Source organism: Leptonychotes weddellii, chromosome 3 (genome assembly GCF_054177405.1).
Source record: "Leptonychotes weddellii isolate Sample4059 chromosome 3, ASM5417740v2, whole genome shotgun sequence".
Lineage (NCBI taxonomy): Eukaryota > Metazoa > Chordata > Mammalia > Carnivora > Phocidae > Leptonychotes > Leptonychotes weddellii.
In genome coordinates, this window is record NC_138371.1 from 108,970,630 (window position 1) to 108,979,813 (window position 9,184).

The window sequence follows — 9,184 nt, forward strand, 5'->3', positions numbered from 1 at the left end:
CAGTGAAAAAGTCGTTTATTAGCAGGACGTCCTGATAGCCCTCGCAGATACTGGAGGTCCTCGCTTGCCCTCTTCTCCCTTTCCCTTCTGGAGACACAGTTTGTGCCCCCAAGAGCAGAGGTGACCTTGTTCTTGGTCAGTAGCTGAGTCTTCCAAGCATGCCAAGGGCTGAATTTGATTTAGTGATAAGAATTGTTAAGCCACTGTATTCCACTACTAAGGGGGAAAAAATAATAGATGAACCTCACTTAACTCCAAAGATGTGTTTATAATGAATTTGTGTGGAATTTAATTTATTAGACCATCTTTGTTTTTATAATTAACTTGCTGTTAAAAATAAAAAGTTAAACGCTAAAGCAAACAATGTGCTGTATGTAATGAGAATACTCTTTCCGTAATTTACTTTGAATTTTTGTACAGGAGCCTTTTCTTCAGTGGGCACTTATGCTGGTTTTTATTCCCCCAGGGCGAATCCTTCTCCCCTCCTTCGACTCCAGGATTTCCTTAGAGTCTGGTACCTAGGTCTGAGAGGGCCAAGGGTAACTTGTTCAGAAAAAACTTCAGACTTTGAATCAAAGGCTTTCCGCACATTCATGGGGGCAAGCCAGCAAAAGTGGAGAGTTGAAATTATTTTCTGGAAAATTCAGCACCACCCCCCACTGTATAGATAGATGCAGCCTAGAAATGGAAGTTAATTGGACAGTTGTCCTCTACCTCACTGGCTCTCTTTAGCATGAGAGAGGAGTAGAAGGGGCGATAGGTCAGACTTTGTGTACCCCAGGACTGTGTGCTGCCCAGTTGCGCACACTGCTCAGTGCTTTCTCCCAGGAATAGAACTGGCAGACACTATCCCTTTCCTCCTGTTTTTAGTTAATCCTTCCGAGGTCCTTAGTTTACTTTGCAGCTGAAAGGAAAAGTATGAAAGGAAGTTGGCATTCCAAAGCGTCTAAGGCCCCCTGCTTGCTCTTCCCCCAGGATCCCCATGGCCTGCTCTTGTAGTTCCCATCCCTTTGGCTTGCTTTCCCCAGGTTCCCATCTCTGCCCTATCATCCAAATGTGCAGTCTCCTGAAACCCCAGCCCTGGCCATCCCTTTCCCTTCTTCATCCTGGATAACCAGCTTCTTGCTTCCATTGAAATTCCCCCCCGCCTTTTTTTTTTTGCCCTCCACCCCCCTCCCATCACTCTTTCCTGTGATGAATCCTTTTTCTCCTGGGAACCTTTCCTTACCTCCAGGAACCCAAAGGAGGCTTGACCCACCTTTCCTGGCCATTCCAGCCGTCTTCCTAAACCATCCCGCATTTCAAATGGCTTATTAGTTGGCAGACCAAATATTTTCAGTAATATTTATTGATTAAATAGCTGTATAGCCCTGTATATGTGCATGTCTGTAATCTCTTTGAGTGGCAGAAACTCAGTAGAAGAAATGTTTTCTGGCTTTGGTGTACCCTGGAAAACTCTTGAGAGCTGTATATACCCATCTTCCAAATCTGCTCCTGCCCCACACAAGCTGTGTGTCCCTGGTAAGTTATATAATCCCACTAAGCCTCTCGGTCCTTATTTGTAAAATGGAAACAATAGTACTGCCCATAAAGTACACCCATTGTAGATAGTAATAATAATAGCAAACATAGGCAGCCAGGCACTGTTTCAAATATTTCACATTTGTTAATCCTCACTAAAATCCCACGAGGTAGGTACTATTATTCTTCTTTTGCTCTGCAGTACACTGAGGCACAAAGATGTTAAGTAACTTAACCAGAATCACACAGCCTAAATCCAAGCTGAGGAGGTCTGGCTTTAGATGTGACCCTATACTGTCTTGCTATGTGTAGACAATGAAGAAATATTTTTAAAAATTATTTGTGTGAGAATTCAATTAGACAAAATGTCTAACATTCCTGGCTCTTCACGGGCACTGAACGAATGGTCAACTCTTCCTTTTTTCCCCCTAGCATTGCTTATAATGCATCTGTAAGTATTTAACTATTGATCATTATTGCATCCAAAAGAATGGCAGAGCTGTTACCACAAGTCCATGTTTAAGGACATTTCCAGGCAGGTAGACCTAGAAACACTGTCTTTTAAGGGAATGGGCCCCAAAGTGGGGCTGTGCTTTAAGTGGGTAGAGGAGGTGGGGAGCACTGGATGGCACTTGTTCCTGCCAGCCCTCCGCACACCGCAGAGAGAGAGAAACAGGTGTGAGGGAGATGCAGGGGCTTCATCTTTACATCCAGGAAAGTCCTGAACAGAAGACTTGAAGGGGGCGAACTAACCACAGCTAAATATGCTGTTCCTATCCCAGGAGATGTGGAATCCGGCATCAAAGCGGTGTCTTTATAGCCAGAGGCCACTCCCCCACTGTATTTTCCATGGTTCTTCCATTTCCAGGTTGGAGATGAAACTATTATCATAAACTCAGAGGAAACCCTAAAATGGCTTGGGAAGGAAGGGAGCAGTTCTAGTGTCCGGGTCAGAGCAGTCCTGGAATCCTGCTCCATTCCTGCTTTCTCCAGATAAGGAAGGTGGTCGTGTGCAACCCTGGTCTTCTTTGGAAGGATCCAGAAACACCCCTGTCAAAGTGATTCCTCTGCATGTCCCCTGAATCTAAGACCCATAGAAAAGTGTTAAAATGAGATATCTGTGTGGATTAAAGTGGGGGAGTCAGCTCTACCTAGGGTACAATCATTCCCTCTCCTGCAGTAGTGAAAGTATAGGCAGATTGTTTGACTGTGGTCTCAAATTCATTGAATTTTCCTGTTAGTAATTCTTCCTATGGTAGATATGTCTTATCAGGGTATTGTTGTGCAGAGAGAAGCTGTATTTGAATAAACTTATTTTGTGTATTTTCTCCAGTCACACATTGTAACACATTTACCTTTAAGCAAATCCCACAAAGGTACAGATTTCTACTAACCGATGAAATAACAGAGATTCATAGGGTAGTGTTTCTGGAAGTGTGATTCATGAACCATATGTATTAAAATCACTGGGATGCTTACAGAATGCAAGTAGCCTACTCTCTCCGACCTACTGAATAACCATATGTGGGATGTGGTGGGACTTGAGAATCTGCATTTTCAACACACCAAAGGTCATTCTTAAGCACGCTATGAATTAAGAACAACAGGAAAGTGAATTCACTCGAGCTATAATTTATTTGATATATGGAGACTCATAGATGCTCTCAAAGAACAAACATTCTTTAAGCATGGACGTTGAAATAAAAATACACCTCTCTATGTCATAAGATTGTTGTGAGGTTTAAATAGAGGCAACATATGGAAAAATGCCCAAGTCCGTGCAGAAAAGCATGTTATTTGAATTTCTACATGGGCAAACCACATATAAATCCTGAACATTTTCACGTTTTCCTTTCTGTCTTACACATCCATTTTTGCTTTACGTGACTGAAGATTTAGAAAGGTTCAGCAAGATCTTACTTTATTATTGTGCCTCTCCCACTGAGCTCTTTGGAAACAGTGGGACTCTCCTTGGGATGTTAATGTATGTGGCTCCACTGTGGGCTCAGCAAAGTTGAGCTGAGCTTTTCCAGCCACAGTAGCTAACATGTAAGGGCAAATAAAGGGAGGCAATAAAACCAAAGCAAATTGATTCATCTCTAGGCAGTACCATTATAACTTGTGTCTTAATGCCATATTCTCTCTACACTGAACATGACCAAATAGCTTCCTTTAAAGGTAAATGAATTTTATATAATTTGTGGCTAATTCCATTTAATTCTGCCCACATGAGCATGTGATAAGGGAATGTTAAACTGGTTAACAACAACGGGCTAAAAGGGGCATTCAGGAGGAGGACAATATTTGATTTCCAAGTGCTCTGGCTCAGCGCTGAGAAATCCAGATTACTATGAGTGTGTTGGTTTCTTGGTTATTTGCTTTCTATGCTCCTAGCTCCTGAGTAAAGGGCAGTGAGAAAACACTAGGATCCCATCTGTCACAATGAAGCTAGTTAACAACAAAAATAACGACTCCTTTTTATAAAATCATTCTTGGTCTGACAAACTCCCTTCGGACTGCAGGGAATCAGGAAGAGTAAAAATAATAGAATCAATAACAACTTTGTTATCTAGTAACTTAAACAATCCTTGCCTGCTGGGATGGCAGAACAGGCTTTCTTATCTTGGAAACAGGAATACTTTCTGGATAGTAAATTATTTTTTACAAAATGTTTCTAACTGGATTAGGTTTCTAGAGAAAGTGACTAAGGTAGGAACCATGCCAAATTCTAATCACCTACACACAGTATTTTAAAACATGGGAAAGACTTTGCGTCTTTAAATCTAATATGTATTATTTCTTCTTTTTATTTAATAGAACATCAACTGTTGTACAATTATTGGAATACTGAAATGTACTCAGAGAATTAGAAAGTTAATTGGGAAATTCTCATTTAAATGTCTGGATCATCTGGTCAACTTGATTTTCATTCCTATGTCAGTACTTGTCTACATCAGTACTTGCCCCCTGCTGTGGTCTTCTGAGAGCTTTCATAATCCACACTGGAGTCTAAAGAGTCATGAAATGGGGCGCCTGGGTGGCTCAGTTGGTTAAGCGACTTCCTTCGGCTCAGGTCATGATCCTAGAGTCCCGGGATCGAGTCCCGCATCGGGCTCCCTGCTCGGCAGGGAGTCTGTTTCTCCTTCTGACCCTCCTCCCTCTCATGCTCTCTGTCTCTCATTCTCTCTCTCGCAAATAAATAAAATCTTAAAAAAAAAAAAGAGTCATGAAATGTTCTCTCTACTGAATGATCTGTCTATCTGACGGCAGGGAGTGGGTCTGGTTTGATTTGGGTGTTCCATGTTGATTTCTTTGCCTGTAAATAGTGATGACTCAGTTCAAGAGTTATGAAATATATCTTGGTTTGAAGAGAACCATCTGTCCCACAGTGCAAGTGTTCATAATAGCAACTAAGCAGATGGTACACACACCGCAGAGATTGTCCTGATCTGGTTCATTCAGATACTTGAAGGAGAAGGCGAGGCTGAGGGGCTTAAATTATCCAGTTAATCTGGATAATTTACCGGAGGTTACTGTTTCCATTCACATCCAAGTTCATCTCTTGTATGCTGACATTTTGGTACAGACATACTCATTTCATATTTCATTGTCCCTCTAACACCTTATATAGGATGTCCTTAAAGTCTGAGCACAGGCAATTCTGCATACATAATATTTTGAATTCCATGTGTACAAGATATAGTATTATCTTTGTATCCTGGACTTCATTTCCAGCCTGTATATAAGCTGACTGAATTTTTATCAATCTTCTTACAGAAGAAGCCTAAGGTTTAATTTAGGGGAAGAAAACCTTTTCTTTCTTTCTTTCTTTTTTTTACTAATGCTGTATTGTAAAACATAATTAATCAGTGTTGTCTGCTTCATTTACAAAGCAATTTATTAGACTCTGCCAACATGGTCACAGTCAAACCTTGACGTTTCCAAAAGTTGGAGTTAGAGATTGCTATGAATCCAGATAAACAGCACTGTTTTCTTACCTTCCCAGCAAATTTCGACAGGTGATAACAAAAAGGCAAACACAAATCTCTAACCCCTAGCCTGCTGTTATCTGTCTCCCGGCCTGTAATTACACAGGATTTGGAGTTTTCTCAAGAGAGTGGAGTGACACTATTTACCTTTTTGTATTTATATGACCAGTAGCCAAACTTAAATATAATAACTAGGGAAATTCAATAAAGAAAAGTACTGACTGGGAAAGAGTCAAGTTTTCTCTCTTTCTCCTGTTGTGTTTCCTTATGAACCTCTTCCCTGAAGTCCTGGGGCCAATTTTGAAAAGAATACTGATTTTATTCCACCTACTATTTATAATATTCTAGGACTTTTGTTCTGATTATTGCCTGATATGAGGGGAGAAAAGAACTGGAGATGGTTTATGTGCATTTCAGCTGAAAAAATAATTGAACAAAGTTGAGTGGTGTTTCAACAATTTTGTTTGTTTTTTGGTAAAGGGCGGTGGGATGTTCTTGAGAAGAAGTAGATAGGCACATGGCCTGGCCTGTTCCTCATCTAATTCATCTAATTCAAGCTTCCTTTCTTTAAAAAAAAAAAAAAAGTAACTAGCAACTTAGCACCAAATTTTGCACAAAACTTTCTTATCTGTCAAGTTACTAGATACTGCAAACATTTCAACTCCTTTCTTTCACTCTCTCCATCTACAAGGATCCCTAAAGCACGTCTTCAGTTTACATCACAGAGTCATTACAGTTCTTTCTCACTTGGTGCCTGGATTGGAAATATTCTACTATAATAGGTAAGCAAAGATACTAAAGCCATAGTTCTGACTTTGTTGTTTTAGTCAAATAGCTCTTTCCGATTGTAATGAATGCTATGGATCATTCCCCCAGAAAAACACACAAATGTGTAAGGACACAAAATTCTGCAGGAGAGTTTAGGAAATTCATAGCCCTCTGCCTCCCCAGCCCATCCATGTCCATCTGCACCAGGCAGGGTTTACCTGGAACCAATCTATGCCCTACTCAAGATTTTCACCTCTACTTCTAGATTTGGGGTTGATGGTTCTGGAACCTTACAAAAGTTGCTTCTTTGTAAATATTAATGATCGTTGTTTGTTTATTTGATTGGGTATTCATGCTATGTACAGAGGACTTACATACTGGATAATCATTGCTCAACTATCTGACCGTACTCACCTACTCCACAAGGATAATAAACATAATGAGGTTGAATGGTGAGTTTGGAAGAGGTGAAATTATATTCCTAAGATTATTAGGAATTCATAGACTTACAGATGCATGGAATTGTGACACTGATCTGTTGCCATAAATGGTAGCTTGGCTTAAGATTGTTCTTCTCTTACTCCTTTCAACAAACTCTTATTTATATATCTACTCAGTGCCAGACACTATGGCAGGTTTTGAGGATATAACAAAATAAGATGTGATCCCTACCCTGGAGGCCTTAGATTCTATTGGAGGGAAGGAAGCAAGCACGTAAACACACACAGCAAAGAACTCCAGATGCCCTGAAAATGTGGCTTTTCTAGCTCTTATTGGAAGCTCATGACCATGTTAGTCACATAGAGACAATCTTGCTTTCCCCTGTGGTCTGTTTTTAGTTATTTCCTGAAAGCAGATAGGGTATGGTCTGGCATCATCACTTACTAGCAGTTTGACTTTGGGTTTTCTGTTGACCAGTGTTTCAAATTTCTCATCTACTGAATGGAAGCTTGGTGAGTGGTTAAAAACATGGCTCTGGAGCAGTACTGTTTTGGTTTGAATCCCAGCATCACTACTTATTAGTTGTGTGATCTTGGGTAAGCCCCTTAACCGCTCTGTGCCTCAGTTTCCTTTACTGTAAAATGGGAATAATCATAATACCTACCACATAGAATTGTACCCCATGAGTTACTAATATGCGGGAAGCACTCTGAAAAGAACTCATATATAGAGTGCCTTGCTCTTCATTCATTCATTCAATCATTTATTCTTGGGGCGCCTGGGTGGCTCAGTCATTAAGCATCTGCCTTTGACTCAGGTCATGATCCCAAGGTCCTGGGATCGAGCCCCACATCGGGCTCCCGATCAGCGGGAAGCCTGCTTCTCCCTCTCCCACTCCCCCTGCTTGTGTTCCTTCTCTTGCTGTGTCTCTGTCAAATAAATAAATAAAATATTAAAAAAATCATTCATTCTTACTTAACAAATATTTATGGAATGCTACTTTGTGCCACACAGTGTGTTAGGTATCGGGGATTCCATAGTAAAGAGGTAGTCTCTGCTTTAAAGAAACCTCTAGTCTAGTAGGGGAGTCAAGCAGCTAGAGAGGAAATTTAAATGCCACAATAAGATCTCTGTGACAGAGACAGATGTAGGTTGTGATGGAAACACCATAGCAAGGGCACATCCTCCAATCTAGGGATGCTTTCCTTCCTGTTTTATTAATCCCCTACCTAAGACATACACCTTCAGCTTCTTTAGGACTTTTCTCACAGTTTTTTTTTTTTTTTAAGAAACTTAAAAAAAATGTAACTGCATAAAAAAACACATAACATAAAATTGACCGTTTACACATTTCTTTTTTTTTTTTATTATTATGTTAATCACCATACATTACATCATTAGTTTTTGATGTAGTGTTCCATGATTCATTGTTTGCGTATAACACCCAGTGCTCCAAGCAGAATGTGCCCTCTTTAATACCCATCACCAGGCTAACCCATCCTCCCACTCCCCTCCCCTCCAGAACCCTCAGTTTGTTTCTCAGAGTCCATAGTCTCTCATGGTTCGTCTCCCCCTCCGATTTCCACCCCCTTCATTCTTTCCCTTCTGCTATCATCATCTTCTTCTTCTTTTTAACATATAATGTATTATTTGTTTCAGAGGTACAGGTCTGTGATTCAATAGTCTTACACAATTCACAGCGCTCACCATAGCACATACCCTCCCCAATGTCCGTCACCCAGCCATTTTTCTAAGAGTACAGTTTAGTAGTGTTAAGTACATTCACATCCTAATCTCCAAAACTTTCCCTCTTGCAGAACTGAAACTCTATACCCATTAAATGACAGCTTCCCATTGCTCCCTCTCCCTAGCCTCCGGCAGCTACCTCCAAGGATTTTATAGTTCCCATGCATGTTCCTCATCACCTTAAGTTCTCACAGTGTTGTCATTATAGTTACTGTTGTTTTCTATCATGGGTTTCACCTGGCCAAAGACTTTTCTGTAAAATAATTCTGCCTTTTCTCTTCCCTTTGCTACTGCTGTTTTCTGGAATTCTGTAAATCCATGAACTTTGTTTCTTCAGGAAAATAAGTTGCTGTAAATTGAGCAATGTTCTAGGAACAGGCTTGTTTATCACTGGGCTAATGGCATTGACTGAGTGCTCATTGTTTGCTCATCCCTGAGTTCATCTCTGTAGGGAGATACTAAGGAAGTAGAAAACAGCAAAAAACCTGTTTCACCTGGACCATTTCCTTACACCACACACAAAAATAGACTCCAAATGGTTGAAAGACCTCAATGTGAGACAGGAGTCCATCAAAATCCTAAAGGAGAACACAGGCAGCAACCTCTTTGACCTCACCCGAAGCAACTTCTTTCTAGAAACATCGCCAAAGGCAAGGGAAGCAAGGGCAAAAATGAACTATTGGGACTTCATCAAGATAAAAAGCTTTTGCAAAGCAAAG